This window comes from Lytechinus pictus, chromosome 9 (genome assembly GCF_037042905.1).
Source record: "Lytechinus pictus isolate F3 Inbred chromosome 9, Lp3.0, whole genome shotgun sequence".
Lineage (NCBI taxonomy): Eukaryota > Metazoa > Echinodermata > Echinoidea > Temnopleuroida > Toxopneustidae > Lytechinus > Lytechinus pictus.
In genome coordinates, this window is record NC_087253.1 from 24,542,501 (window position 1) to 24,560,000 (window position 17,500).

Below are 17,500 nucleotides of genomic sequence, written 5' to 3' on the forward strand. Positions count from 1 at the left end.
AGATGACACTGGGTCAAGCCAGCTGCTGCACCACCAACGGGCCAGCATGACCGGGGGACTTTCGGCGATGAATGCCATGGCCGCCTCGCACCGTGGACTCTTGCCGTACGGCACCGAGCATTCTATCGCAGGCATCTTGGGTAGTAGCTGCAGAACGAGATCGCTGAGCGGTTCCCCAGGTAAGCTCCCTCCATTTACCATCCCATAATATGTTCCCTTAATATCATAAATCCACCATAAAACAACTCTTCAAAGGGCAGAGAAACGTTGAATTAAATACAAAACATGATCAGTTGTTGCGCGATGTGCTTGCATTTGCGCTGCCAGATGTTGCAAAGATGTTCTTCAAAATCAAAACAACACCTGACGGGACCCCTGTTTTTTATCCAAAAAACATCCCGACACTTCTCACTTTCGCTAACCCCAAATCGTGTTATTTTGGAGCACAAATAAAAAACAATACAATCATGAAATAATATTAATTGTATTTGTGGTAATTTGTTTGATAAAATGTTTTTTTACCGGCAAGCAACAGTACTGTTCACCTGATTCGTGGCCACAATGCTCTTATTATCATGTAGGCCCTAATTAATTGTTTAATTGCTTATTGTCTAAATAAATATGACGGTCAATGTGGAATGCCATAATAGGGAATAAACCAGACAAATCATATGATTTGAATGATATCATTTGAGTGATAATTAACATTAACGTGTCAGCATGAAAATGCTTACTTTTTGTTGTGTTTATGAGTAGTGCGACAACACATCGAATATGAAATGATGAAGGGGCATTCTTCTATCTTGTTTCTGTTTTTGTTGTTATTGTTGTTGTATTTGTATTTCTATCAAATCTCTTATAACATTGGGCCTATTATTTTCAAAAGAACAACATGGCCTCCTGCCAGGTTGAACATTATAAAACGGCAAATGACATTATCAGTTCGATCATGATTATATACCCAATTAAATATTCATACAGAAGATGAATCTTCTATTTAAAGACAATTATATAATTACAATGGATTAAAATAATGTTAGAGGAATATTGCGCTAATGGCGTCGAAGATAAAGAATAACTTTCATTTGTACGATAGAAATAGAAGAAACTTCTCATCTTTTCTCATTTAGGAGATCAATGGAAGTAAGCCTACTTAAAATCTTGTAATAGTATTCATTATTATCATCTTGAATCTTGGAGTAAATAGCTTCTTTATCTGTTTCCAAATGCACAACACTTACAATTTTGCACATTAATCTTCAATGGTAACTAACATAGAATCCTTAATTTTGATTGGCTATTGAGCACGGTTACCATGGTAGTTATACCATTGGATTTGAGGAGTTACCGTACGATATCAACTTTTATACAACAGGGCCCATTAGTGGTCTGGGCATGCTCGAGTCTGGAGGAAGTGATCTATAAGAAAATAATGACCCCAGCATAATTGGTTTCCATCCCTTTGTATTGTTGGAGTAATTGAGGCGGATGGAAGGTGTTAATTACAGCATATTTTGGATTGTCTTTTTACATGTTTTGCGCGCACAATCTTGAGAAATATACATCGTTTGTAAATTCGGATTGTATCTGACACGCGTGATGGCGCGAAGATAAATCGTATATTTTGGACATTTCATCATGTTCATTGTCTTTTATCAGTTTATACGCGCACAATCTACTATAGATATTTACATCGTGTATCCTCTGACATGCGTATAGTGGTGTCAAGGTTAATCTAGAATGGCAATGGAGATGCACGTCACTATTTACCCCTCCACCTGTGTTCTGATAATTGCTGTGGGATCTTAGTTTAATGTTTTAAATATCACTGTCTTCAGGTCTTGAAAACTACAGTGTAATTATTCTTGTGTGATTATAACCTTGAGCATAATGTATCATAACTGCTTTTATTAACATCATAATTATCAATATGTAATTGATATTGACATTCATTACTAGTAGATCAATAATATTGAATTCAGCTGCCATGTGTAGAATGGTAATAACAGATAATAATCGTCTTCATCCTTTTCATTCTAATATCTATTCACCATATTCAATATTTATTGCTAATATTATACGTACCATTATTAATTTATCATCATAATCATTATTATTATTATTACTACTACTATTGATATTATTATTGTTATTATTATCATAGGTAGGATTTATTCCTTGAAGGCTTTAGCGCCTATATGGCCGCTCAGCTACAGCCGGGGTAATAATAATATACCAAGTATATTTCAGCGCCTTGAGCACATAATCAATGTGGATTTGGCGCTTTATAAATACTCTATATTATTATTATAATTATCATCATCATTATTACTACTATTGATATTATTGTTATTATTGTTGCTATTATTATCACCATCATCATTATTATTATCATTATTATTATCATCATCATCATCATCATTATTACTACCATCATCTTCATTATCATCATCATCCTCATCTCATCATCATCGTCATCTTCATTATATTGCCATCGTCATCACATTATTATTATAAAGCATTCTGGAAGGAGAGTTTTAAAAGTCACTGTGTCTTGTCGGCTCAGTGATAATTGATATACATATCCATGATTATTATTTACAAATCCACATCATTTTCCGATTATGTATCTTACATTTATCAATTATTTTCTAATAAAAATAAGCAGTAATGTCAGTAATTCACCATCACACAATTCATTACGTATGTATGGTGGCAGTATGCCAAGTATTGTTTCATAATTATGATTATTTTCAGGTGACATGTATGAATTTATTCCCGCCAGTTTTCCTCCAAATATCCACAAAAAATGATTTACAATCCTAAAATCGAATGACTCGGCGAGATGTGATGAATTTCCAGATTAATTCGAGGAGTATTTTATGATCATATACCAATCTGACCCCTTGACACGTTAACCATGCAACCCAAAATAAACCAGACGTGTTCGTGTATGATCATGATTGCGCAAACAATATAACGCCCATCCATAATAGCTCCATGTTAATAAATAATAAAAATAGTTTATTAATGGAAGTACAGACCTGACTACTTCAAATATTTACCATGGATCCTGCATTTACCCTACTTCCCAAGATATACCCGACATAATGATGTAGGTTTATGATATTTTGGGCGAAGAGTAATAATGCTCAGATGATGATGTATAAGGCTCGGTTACTACAGTGACACGGAGGCCGGTTACCCCCGCGCCGTCCCGCTGATTGCCCATGGAAGCGGACCATAGCGGCGGTCTGCTGCGGTTTTCTCAATTATTGGCTCAATAGACTTTGTAATAGGCGATATTGAACTTGGCATTCCAAAATCTTTAAGGAGCTACGGAAGCCACACTTCTGTGAGCTATCTTCTTTGTTCTTAAGAGCTATCTTGATTTCACTGACACAGTCATGACAGTATTTTATATTTAATTCTGCAGCTGTAAATAGTTTTTTTTTATATTGTGAATTAAAATCAAAATGCAAGGGGAGAAGTAAGCATGACCAGTGACGATTGTTATTGTTATTATTATCAATAATAATCATACGCTACACATACGTCGAAATAAAAAATGATGAAGTGGGGTGGAGATTAAACATAAGGCCTATATTCATTAAACACCAACAGGTATATTTTTAACATAATGTGTTAAATGATATTGTGATAAATTATCCAAAATCTGATTGCAGATGTGGTGTAAAAGTCTTTTCTCCGTAATGAATTATACAACAACACTCTTAAAAAAATGAAGTGTTAATTTAGCACGTACAGTGCTTGTATCATGTGTATAGTGACTTCACTTTGAGTGCTGATTTTCTAGTTAAAATTTGAAATCAGCACTCAAAGTGCAGTCATTATACAAGGACATTAAATGCTAAATTAGCACTTCATTTTTTAGAGTGTAGGAGAAAAGGAGTAAAAATTACTCTCCCTTTAAAGGGGGCACTATAAGCACACTAAGAAAGATAAGCAAAATAACTCGAAAAGATATTAGTAATATTTGACATTACTGTTTGGAAGTACAAGCAAATAGAAAGAAATTCACTTTCTTTTGTTATTTTGTTAGTGAGAAAGGTTGCAGTAGAAGTATAAACTTTCAATTAAAATAGAAATTTCAGTAATTATATCCAACTTAACGCTATCTCACTTGGCATTCCATAGATTAGACGAGATATAAAGGAAACCAGTGAATAGTTTTTGCTATTAACCAGGATGTATATAACCATTGTATAGCAGGTTGCTAGGCGAGTGAGGTAAAACGAAGGTGAACTCTGCATTATGATGTCAATTGGTCATCTTTACTAGCCAAAGCTGTTAATTAGTCGCCAAGAAAGAAACATAAAATAGTACGTGTACGGAATATGAATACATCATTCGGTTGATATTGAAAGTAAACACCGTTCGTCAAGGACGAGTAAGCTCAAGAGCCAAGCGAAATTGTAATTTTGGACCTGCTCCCAACAATTTCTTCCATGTTTCCGATTTATTGTAGTTGGGGAAAAAATGTGAAGTGTATGGAAAGATAATATGAAAACTCACTTGCTAATTTACAACTTCAAAGCAAACTATATAAAACAAAACAATAACATTATATTTACGCGCTACGCGCAAGGTAGCAAATTCGAGCAGCATCACTGGTAGTTATAGTGGTTGGTAATGGTTAGTAGAAAACAAAAAATCTAAATCTACTACAAATTTCATAGTATTTAGTTTTACTAGCCGAAGTCGAGTATGTTGGCTGAAGTTTCATAATATCGCTACAAAATATCCATAAACCTTGCAGTGATTTATACATTAAGCATGACAATTACGGCTTCTTTCTCTATAATTCTATTTTTCTCTGCTTTATTTTTGTTACATATATATTCTGATTTACTGTCCTCAAGATTTTATCAGCATTGTATTTCTATTTTACGCTATTTTATATATTTGTGCTTGTTAGCCACCCCCCCCCCCCCACACACACACACGGATGCATATACAATATTGCGCGCGCATATACACAACTCCGACAAACATCACCACCAATCCACCGCCACCCCTCCTTTACATTATCAATCACTTCCTATGTCTAAATCCTTTCAACAATGAAAACCGAACAATTTCGGAAATAGAAAATATCTGAAACCTTCCACATCGGAGCGTTTCGCGTCGCTTATTAATTATGACATCCGATTATGTATACCAAAATACCAAAAGCGAAGTTTCGGACAGTGATTCTCCTTTCGTAACCGTTTTTTTTTTTTTTTTTTTACTCCAAGGCGAACGGCATGGCCAGAAACCCCCGAGATCGTGCTCTTCTGTTTTTTCCCTCTTTTTTGGGGGTTGTTGTCTATCTTCACTACTTGTTTATCAGTCCCTTTCCAATATCCTAACAGTAATTGATACTCATTAAGGGACTTCCACCCCCTCACGTCGATGGGGGAGGGTGGAGAAAAACAAAATTGGGGTTGGAAAGTTCAAAATTGTAAAAAAGTTCAAATCAGTGGAATAATTATCCAAATTTGCTCAAATGATATTAGTTATTGCATGATAGGCATTTTGTCCTATTATCATGATCATTGATTTGGACAATTGATTTTCATGAATGTTTTATCACAAGCTTTCGATGTGATTTTAAGAAAATAAGAACAAAATGATTACTGGGAAGGTAAAGTTCTAATTATATAATCTGATTATTATTATAAATGTGGATTCTTTCAAATTGGTAATTGCACTTGAAATATAATTATCTAGGAAAATATTCGAATTTGTACTTTCTTTTTACTGAGCTAACTGGGGTTTGTGGCTGGTCAAAATTTTCTATTCATTTTATCAATACTTTCTGACCATGTAATTGATTTGGGGAACTAGATATTAACCCTTGTCTACTGGAACCGAAAGGTCCCTGTGTAATGCCTATATGGGAATCACTTAATTCAGATTAAAATCAAGACATCATTTCTGCAGTTGATACTTTCTAAGAGTTGTGGTTTTTCCAAGTCAGGTACAAAAAAACAATATGGAACAGAAATTTGGCAGGCTATCAAATTTGATTGTCAAAAGGGTTGTCAAATCGTGTTAATTTGGCAGAGAAAATTATAGTCCCACTTCATACAACTTACAAGGTATTCTTATCACTGCCTTTTTTTTTTCAAAACAAAGATGTAATCCAACTTCACATGATTTATGCACAGATATAGGGCGAATAAAAAGTATACTGAAAATGTTTCGAGTTTATCAAAACTGTAATGATCATGAGGATCTTAAGCTTATTGTTTGTTCTGCTTTTACTCAGATAGCCTTGTCAATAAATCAATTCATCAAATAATCAGAGATTCGTGTAGATTAATGAGAAAGACCAGCATGAAGAAAGATGATGTATCTGTTCTTCTTTTGGATGTTGATCAATATCCGTTGTCCATAAAGCATGGGCATACTTAAAGCTGGAATTAACCCACCTTACCCACATCTTATTTTCTCTCCTCTTTTTTCTTTCCTTTTCTGTCTCTCTGTCTGTCTACTACATTTACATCGATTGTTCTACCATATGCCAAGATTTGGGATGGTTTTAGAAAAGATAAAGCTCGGTAAAATGAAAATATAAACTGTCTGAAGGAACATCCACATCGATAATATTGCTCTCTTTATTATTCATTTATTTTGAATATTTTCATTTCAGCTTAAGCATTCCTCCAGATTTTTCGTAGACGCTTAAGAGACAATTACGCCCGGTTTTAAGCCGTTTTCGATTCCAAATGTTAAAAACTCGCCTTTTCATTCTCTAATTAATACCTTTGCTATTATTGAAAATCAATTTGTTTTTGAGCGAAAATACATCCAATGTTGGAGAGTAAAACAGAGAGAGAGATATAGAAAAGAAAGAAGAGGGGAAAATTACTTGACTGTTTTCTAGATCACTGGTGTTCATTATGGAATGAAATATTGAAATCATATTTCCATTGAGATATTACACGCATACCTTACACAAAATTGGGTATGTGGGTCTTTACACTCGAATATGTCTGTAGACCTAATTACATGTACATGTATAGCATGTATAGGCTGTAAATTAAAATGAATGACGAGATCAGTGCACGAAATATGTAGTATGGAATAATATTCATGATGAGTCCGATGATGTGCAAAATATGACATTTTATAATTTGCAGTTATCTAGCATAGGCCCTATAATGTTTATAGGTTGTTCACTTTTGCTTATTTGTGCATCATTATTGCAATGCAATGTCCCACTGACGAAGTCAACGATCGGTTTAAAGATGTCACCTTGTTCAGTTGTTGCACATGTTGTAAGCAACCTTTTCTTTTCTCTCCAAATATACAGATATATGAAGTTTTAATAATGCATTGCTTTTGAGAATGATGATGCTAATAACTGCAGCAGCATTATTTTCCCCTTTTTTATCGGGGGGGGGGGGGCAGGTAGGATGACTTTAATGTTTGGGACAGAGGCATTTTCAGGGCCCTAAATCTGTAAAATACAATGAAATGTGTGTAAAAAAGTTTCCGATTATATAGAAAGGTACATATTGCACGAAACACTATTTTCTTGTTCATGGAAATTGTGTTAATCGTCTATTGTGTTGAGTAATGTATGTTGGTAAAAAAGTATATATATCCTGGGCAATTATTATCTAATTGATAATTTATTACCCAATTATTAGTTTTTATTTCCCAATTTGGACAGATTTCAACCAATAGTTGTGTGGACAGTACTCTGTAAAAAATTAAGTGCTAATTTAGCACTCATAGTGCAGTCACTATACAAGCACTGTAAGTGCTAAATTAGCACTTCATTTTTTACAATGTATGGTGCCCAGTGATGGTTAAAAATTTGGCCTTTTTTGCCCAATCTTTTTAAGAGTGTGAAGCTAAAATTTTACGATGGCATCTCCAGGAGCTGTAGTGAAGTTATTTATTTATACTCCTCCAAGTAACGAATTTTATTTCTATTGCATGATTACACTTAAATTGTTGTTTATTCATATTTTATCTATGATATTATGTAATCAGTTACTAATATCCACTTTTAGTGTCAGCAATCATGATTTCCTTTTTCTTTCTATCTTTTGTGTTTACGGAATTAGCAAGCATGCGTGGCTAAACATAAACTATGGCAATTTGTATTGATGCATTTACATTTACATTATACCAATAATAACATGATTTGAAATTAATGGTAATAAAACTGGATGATACGAATGCTTTGACTTCGGACGTCTGGGGAGGCAATAAATCTGGCAAAAGTAATTCTGTATGGCGAACATATCACTGTTTTTTATGATCCATAAATCATTCTCAATTTGCGTACAATTATCGATTTAACAAGCTGGGCTGTCACACGAGCCTGTGATTAGCAGTTTGTTCTTTCATAGAGAGAAATCCTCTCATAATTGAATCGCCAGTGAGTATAATAAACGCCAATATGATTTGTTTTTAATGATCGTCATGGAAATTTAATGTCATGGCACATTATCCCTGTTATGGATGTACTTATGGAAATCAATTGAATGGATATTTTGTATTGAGAATGGTGTGAGGAACACTGATATTTTCTTCGCAATGCAATAAGTAAATTATATACATGCTGGTTTTAATCAAATCTCATTTCTGATAATCCAAACAAAATAATGAGAAGAATAATGAAAGTTGGAAGTTAAGCAAGTTGTTAACGTTACATCGTTCTACAACAACATGAAAATAAATATTTTGTATTTATATTCTTGTTTATCTCATTTTCAAAAGAAAAAAAATATTACAATTAAATTGCATAGGATATAATCCTATAACAATATAAATCTAGACACGTCTGTGATATTTGTTAAACAATCCATAATGCTTTCGAGGTATTTTTTTTTCTATATATAATATTGTTTTGCATTAGAATATCGATTAATCTTGTCTGGTATAAAAGAATAGAGATTTTATAGGGGGGTTTATGTGATTTCATCTGGAGGATTGTTGCTGTATAATATTATTGGCAGAAGTTTTTTTTTTTGTTAGTTCTTTTGACGAATTTAATTTTTGAAGTGTTTTTAAATATAATAATGTATTGTTTTTGTTTATGATAATTTTAGCGTATAATCTCTGGTGACCATTTTGTTCTATAATGAGCATGACGAGTTTCAGATTGATTCTTCTGCTCGATGGATGATTTTTATATTAATGGGGTCTATTCTCATTCAAAACTTATAGCCCTAAAGTCGGCGCATCTCTGTTGATTATTGAACATTGTGTTTCACGACCATAAGGCTTGTTATCAAGAACAACTTTATGATAAATATGCTTTCAACCAATCACATAGCACGCTTTCAGTAGCTTATACATGTTATAACTAGCTTGTAACTTCTGATTAACCGAAGTACATATGAAGATGATATGTTCCTCCCATTCCTCTAGTTTCAACTTCTTCTTTTTCAACTTGAGTTGATTATATCAAAATCAGCCTCACATCATGATATACTTCCCCCTTTAAACCTGCTTACACGGTGGATTAGCACTTGTGTCTGGTTGGTTAGTTGGTTGGGCTTGCTGACGGGGTCTAGCTGGCCCGGGGTATCGTCGCGTCATAAGGTGAATAGATACTAGTAGATGTTCGCCCTCGTCTCACCGCGTTGATTGACTTCATCAAACGGTCCATTGTTGGGCCTCGATCCCCTCGGATCACGTGACCTCTCAGATGAGAGAGACAAACTTGAACGAGAGCCCGATAATTGTTTGCCAAGTTGTTTCTTTTTTGGCTTTTCACCCCGCCATGGATTCTCGCCATTGCTGGCTTCTCAGGACCCGCCCCCCCCCCCTCCGCCTTTCCTTCAAGCTCCCTTACACGCTCACACACGGATACAAACACACCCTCACGCACATATATCATGGATCTTACTCCCTCCATAATATAAAAAGATTACAGTTTGCTATTCTCCCATCATTTTCCCAGTATAGAATATTCATTTTAAAAATCTGTAGTTCTTACCCCCCCCCCCCCGCCATTGATTTCCATGTTTTCTGCTGAGGCATTTTGCTCGCTTTAATATTATTCTTAATCTTTCAATAACCCAGGTTTCAACTTTGCTGCAATGATTTTGTTTGTAGAACTTCACGCACCACCAGCCCCCCCCCCCCCCGACCCCCACTCCCTCGATACGTTTGAGTGAAAACCGTCATCGATACAGGGACCCCTCGCCCCTTCCCTGTCCATTTCTCATGCGTATACACATACTACAGAATACTATATATGGGTTTTTTTCTAGGACAAAATTGATATTTAGTGCACCCCTTCCGCCCCTACAGCCCCACCCCCCCCTTCTCCCTCGTATGGTCTGACTGAAAACCTATTAGTCATCGGTACAGAGATCCCCTCCCCATTTCCTGTCCATTTCTCATGCATATACACATACTGCATATACACTGTAAAAAAATGAAGTGCTAATTAGCACTTACAATGCTTGTATAGTGACTGCACTACGAGTGCTGATTTTTTAGTTCAAATTTAAACTAGAAAATCACCACTCGTAGTGCAGTCACTATACAAGCACTTTAAGTGCTAAAATAGCACTTCATTTTTTACAGTGTATAAGGGTTTTTTTCTAGGACGAAATTGATACTTGGTGCACCTTCGCCCCTCCAGCCCCCCCCCCCTTCTCCCTCGTTACGCATATTCACATGCTATAAGATATTAGTTTTTTTTTTCTAGGACGAACTTGATATTTAGTGCACCCCCCCCTTCTCCGCCCCTGCAGCCCCATCCCCCTTACCCTTGTTAGGTCTGACTGAAAACCCATCAGTCATCGATACAGGGACGTCCTGTGTTTTGCTGTCAGGTATCACTCAATGGTGCCATTCACTAGCACGAATCAAAGCCTCACCACTCATCTATTCTTCGAATATGTATCAGTCTGGCATGAACATTTACTGATCGCTCTTTCCCAGTCAGGAAGAAGAGCATCCCAAATCTAAATTTTAACCCCCCCCCCATCCTCTGAAGGAATCCCTGCTTGTACTCATGGATAAAATGATAAATACGAATCTTGAATCTTAAATCTCGATTCATAGGGAATAATGTCAATACTTATACTATCACAGTGTGAATTCACCACCGGACCAAAATTTGATTAGCATATTTTGTCAGCGGGGAAAACATGACTTGGTCAGACCAGGCAGTCTTATTTTAAAAAATTGCTACACAAAACAAATGTGTAGTGTAGCAGTGATAAAAAAATGCATTGCAAATTGCGATGCGATACCAGCAAAATCATTGCCTTTTGAATACTACAGAATGTAAGGTGTTTTTTTTTCTCAAGGTCGAAAGTGGTGTTATGTGTTTTCCCAGTCCAAAAGTACCATTGATATACATGTATATGTAAAAAATGAATATTATTTCATTCGTTTCTTTCAATGACATCAGTATTTATATACATGGCAATTAAATAATTATATAGATCATGACATCATATACCTACAACGCTACCAGTGAAATGAATGAACACAACTTATACATTTGCATAGAGAGATGCATGTTCATTTGATAGGTGAATCTAAATATAAACATGGTCTGGATGAAAGGCTAAGTCTTGTCGAAGGTGGTGCATGATGGTTCGAAAAAGGTCAGCAATAAATTTAAGGTAATCAGCTCGACTATTTTGTCGGCGACGAGTTTCTATATTCGTCGGTGAACATGTACGAATGCTCAAAGGATTGCACCAGTAAATTTATTTTACTCGGTAAAGGTCAATGCTTAGGAATGTTTTCGATTAATAATCATGTTCCATTGTCGAATGCACGTTTCATTCATAAGATTCATATCATAATGTGTTATTACTGCAATATGTTTCTTAAACATTGAAAAATAACCTACATTTGATAAAGAAATAAAAAACATGTATAGATTTTAAGTACAATAGGCCTATACTGAATAATAAATTAATACTATTATTTCACTATTTCGCTTCACTTATCAAATTGTGAATATGTTTACTTTTTAATCTTTGTTTGTATCAGTCTTCCGACTTCTCTAAAGTTAGAGTTTGCTATAAACCTACATGATGATGATATTTAATTATTACAATAATGATAATTACTTGTTTTATACAATTGTTGAGTTAAGAATAAATAAACTCGAGACTTGAAACTTGAAACTATAAATGTTGATGATTATGGTACTACATAGTAAAACGCCGTTTAGATTTCTTTACTACAGAACTGTTTACTATAATATGACCTTACGGTAGGTGTTAAAACAGTTTAAACAAGGTTGTTGTTTTTTAATACTTAATTCTAGATAAATTAACCATGGGTTTAAACCGGTTACACAACTACTGTATGAAATTTTAAACAGCATTTTTCGTGTGTATTAAGGATAAATGCCAATAATGAATAGTAATGTAATAATGATGATTACAAAGTGATGATAATGGTGATTAGGGTGATGATGGTGGTGGTGGTTGTGATTTTTTTATCTGATTGCTAAGAAAGCATGAATGCTTGTAAGCAAGCAACCAGAGGACCGACGGCTTAAGGTCCTCTCCGAAGGACCTGGTACTGAGGATTAATGCCTTACCAAAGGGCACTAGCGCACCAAGTGGGAATCGAACCCGGGTCACCGGAATACGAATCTACCGACTGAGCTATCGTGCCTCATTGGTAAACAAATGATATCACCATTTCAAACAAGATCAATAACAATGGATACGAAGATAATCGATATAAATGTATAGTTACTCATTTAACCAATCAAGTTCACAATTATTTATTTATTTATTCAGTTTTATTTAAAATCAGAGTAGTCCTTTCAGAGCCCAAAGGCCTGCTTTACAAAAGAGCCCTGTAGACATAGCACGATTTACAAAATAAATGAAATACAATTAATATAAAGTAAAATACAGTACACAATCGAAATTACATGACATATCAATGCTATCACATAAAATGAATTGAAACAAAAATTAAAAACCTAGATTAAAATCAAAAGACAGTTTAAAAGACCACACTCTAACACGTTTCACTAATGATTTGTTGTTGGTATTTCACTTGTTTACCGCTGTTCTCGAAAATGATGATTTCGAGGGTGACAAAATCGTTTTGAAGAAATCCCTTTTCCCTGATGAATTCGAAGTGCGTTCACATGGTTTACCACAACTTCCTATTCTCTTTCCCTTCCCTCTTACAGGCCTCCAAATTATTCATCCAATTTTACATTGCTCCCAAGCTTTGTTACCAGTTAATGAATGTATTGTTTGTTATTTTCATATTTTTATTTTTGAAGACATTGTTTCTCTGTGAACTCGTCGCTCTAAGAAAACAAAATAGGTTAAACTTTGGGTCCTATTATTATTTCGCGTTATTATTAAAGATGTAATTTCGCAATGATTTTGTTCATAAGAACGAGAAGCATAAAAAAACAAAGAATTCATGAAATAAAAGGCAGATACACCATCAGTTTGCTCATTGCACATTCATGAAGATATCCAACAACAACTGTTTCGCCGAAATTTGTGCTAAACTTTTAAAATGTCCAGTCCGGGAAAAATATGATTAATTTGTTTTATTTTATCCGATTTGGATAACGATTTGCTTTTCTAATTTGACTCCATAAGTTTCATTCAAATAGACTGGAGTACTTTTTAAACACTTTGCACGTTATACTATTACGATTGTAGGAAACAGTTTCTGCAGCAAGATTTTCGACACGTTGGTCATCAAATCGGTCAGTCATCAGTCTATCATGTCTATTGGTCAGTCCAAGGAGCTATCATTCTCATAACTCATTGGTCAGTCAATCGGCCATGCGTGTCATTGGTCATCGTGGTCTGGACCCTGGCTACCATCCAGGGACTGTCATGAATGTGCAGCATTACCGGACCTTGTTGTGGTCACTCCCCGGTACTGACCCCTAGGGTTTCCTGAGGTCACCCATACTGACCATGAGTCACACAAAGGTGTTACCATCACCGGCCAGGTTGAAAGTAACTTTATGGAAGTCTGAATTAATATTGGGGGCGTTGATTTCTTGTTTTTATGGCATAATGGCATAGGGGCGTCGTGGTCTAGTGGTTAAGATTCTCGTTTTTTTTCAATCTAAGGGACGTGGGTTCGATTCCAAGCCATGGCGTGTTTTCCTTCAGCAAGAAATTTATCCACATTGTGCTGCACTCAACCCAGGTGAAGTAATTGGGTACCGGCAGGAAGCAATTCCTCAAAAAGCTGTGCGCACCGGAATCGGTAGACTAGCTTAGCCGGGGTATATAGGAGCACCTTGAGCACCTAGCAAGGGGGATACGTGTGCTATACAAATCCTATATTATTATTATTTATAATGTTAATCATTTCATACGATATGTATCTTACTAAACAATAATCCTAGCGCGAAACGCGAGCTTGAATTCAAGTTGATATACATGACATGGCTGACCTGGGACATTTAATCTATTTCAAACACTTTTTTCGTAATCTTGAACACGATTATATGGTTCTAAACAAAATTGCAATCGCGAAGCGCGTGCTTTTTTTTATTCATTTAATATAATGTGTAAGCCTATCTCAGGTTGGAATCTCAATATTGAAACAGTAAACTGAAAGATTTGCCATTTGCCAATTCAGACACTACTCTTTATGATAATCTTCAGGCGTAATGGTTTAAAATACCCATCCTAAAACGATGTATGTAATAGGCCTGCATGTATGATCACGATGATAGGTTATGAAAGTTATGTATGGCATTTTCATCATGAAACTTGGCTGTGTTCGTGTTCTAAAAGTAAGGTTTGACTGTCCTTGTTTTGTGTATGATTCAGCGTAACATTAAGGCTTAATGACATCTGTTACATCTTTGTAAAATGATGCGGTTATGCTCAAAGACTTTGGTTAATAACACAGGTCTTTCTGAAAAAAAAACCCTGGGCTTTGATGAATGTTGTATTTAATGTTGCTCATATGGATCAAACAGCACTCAGGATAATATAGAGTTATAGACACTTTGTTGCTTGGTCCATGGTCCAATACATACACCTATCATTACTGATAATCATCATTTTTATTTTTTCTGCCAGGGATAATGATTGTAACACATAGACTTTAAAAAATGAGGTGCTAATTTAGCACTTACAGTGCTTGTATAGTGACTGCACTACGAGTGCTGATTTTCTAGTTTAAATTTGAACTAGAAAATCAGCACTCGTAGTGCAGTCACTATACAAGCACTGTAAGTGCTAAATTAGCACTTCATTTTTTACAGTGTATGGAAAGAAAGTGGGATGGTGAATTCGGTCATATGTATATTTCAACTGTTTGAAGCACAGACTAAATAGTAACTATCATGACTATCAGGAGCATATTTGAAATGTAAACAGTTTTATAATATATCAAATATATAGGTAACACTTGTGAGCTTAGAGCTCTTCTTAAATGTCATAATCAATTCCTTTCCACCCTAAAAACACACACATTCGACCCCGCCCTCTCCGAGCCCCCCCCCCCCTCTTCCCTTCTCTCTCTCCCTCTCTCCCCCTCTGTATCTCTTCGTCTGTCTCTTTTCCCCTTTTCTAAATGTATATCCCCTCTCTCACTCTCCCCCCCCCCTCTCCATATTTTTTGTTCTTCTCCTAATTCTCTTTCTCCGTCCATGAGGTGGTGAAGTCGGTCTATGATTCATTTCTATGATAACAGGTGTTGTTTTGTGGCTAGAGTGATAGATAATCTTTGGATCAATAATGTCTGATCATCGTGATTTTGGCTTGACAAAAGTCTACAGCTTTTCAGTTTCCTTTGTGACGTGGTATGGTGGTTCATTCACCCGACTCTTTATCCAAGGGTTTAAGGTTCGAATCCCAGTTGAAAAGACAGTAAGAGCTTTTCAATGTCCATGTTCGCTAGGACATCGACGTAAGTAGTTCACAGCATGGGAGGTCAGTGGGGTGCATTGGCAACGAGGGACAGTGCTTGCCCGACCATGCTCACATAACAACTGTTTCATGACCAAAGTGACGAGAATAGTGACCACTTTTGAGTAAGATTTGACCCTCACTGTGTCTTATCGGACCTTAGTTGGTAATTTTTACCCTGAACGAAGAGTGGCGCATTCGATTTCCTAGTCAATCTGACCAGAGATAATTATGTTGAAATTGCAGCCATTCATCAAAAAGATACCTCTCTAGCCGTTTACCGATGAAACAATAATTGTACACTCCCAATTTATATGCCACTTGATATTAATTGCGCCCATGTTGGCAATAGAAGTAATGCGTATAATGAATTGTAATTAGGTGCCATTAGTGTTCGCCTTAATAGTTTCAGGTAATAATTTCAGAGAGTGCGCACGAGTGACGCCCTCTAACGACCCAGATCCCACTACAGAGTCCACTTTAAACCCGTGTTGCATAGGCCTTTCAGTGAAATATAAACAACCCTGTGGTATAATTGGATACTTACGAATTCGAATTTGATATATATATGCACTAGTTCCTCACTATTATTGACATTCATATCAGCCAGAGATTCGAACCCTCGGCTCTTGATTCGAGAGACATGTGAAAATTACACACCACTACACCTTTGCTCATAGAAACTAACAAAACCAAAACAAAATGCTAGCAATTATGTCCGTCTTTCCCGATGAGAAAATATAATTGTGTTTCTTTAAAGTTGAGGGGTCCACATTCTACAAGCTTTGCTTTTTAGTGGACCCCTCCATTCTTCTCATGATATATACTTATATTGATTTTAATTATATTTATTTATATTGATTATATTGATTTAAAATTGACATGCACGTTAATCTATATTTGAATCACTTATTGAATATGTATATCATTTATTCAATGTTGAATCTTGTTCATGCTTTTGTTTAAATTGAATCAATTTATCTTGTACTTATTTATATTATGTTGAAGAATGCAAATAAATTTGAATTGAATTGAATTGAATTGAAATTGAATTGAATTGAATACTTCCAACATGCCCAATGACAAACTTTGTCATGAGTGTTGTTTGTCTTTAATGTTGAAACAATAATTGTCACGATTAGAGAGGAGAGAGTAACATGCAGGTAGGATAGACGACAGTCGCTGTGTTGATCCACTTATTAATTGGGCTAGGAATGCGAAGCTGTCTTGTTTCATGACGAGATCAATTACTGAATGAATGTGGGGACTTACAGACACCTTACCAGAGCTGTCTTTATCGAACTTAATTCCAGGCCTGATGCATGAACTATGGTGCTTAGTAACTTATAAAGTGGTGATGTTTATAATGATGAAAGAGATACATATACATCATACGAAAGCAGACAAATTATGTGCGTAAGTGGTTCAACAGACATGATTAATCCAGTTATGCTACTTAAACATCCTAAAATGCACCCTAAACGTTGCCCAAGTTCTGAGGTATTAACCGGCCAACAGGGTGCGGTCGACGGACCTTTACTATTCAAGACCCTTATCATGCTTATTACGTTTATTGCGTTTGTATTTTCTTCATAATTTTGACCTGTAAACCCTCACCTTTTGTAGCAAAG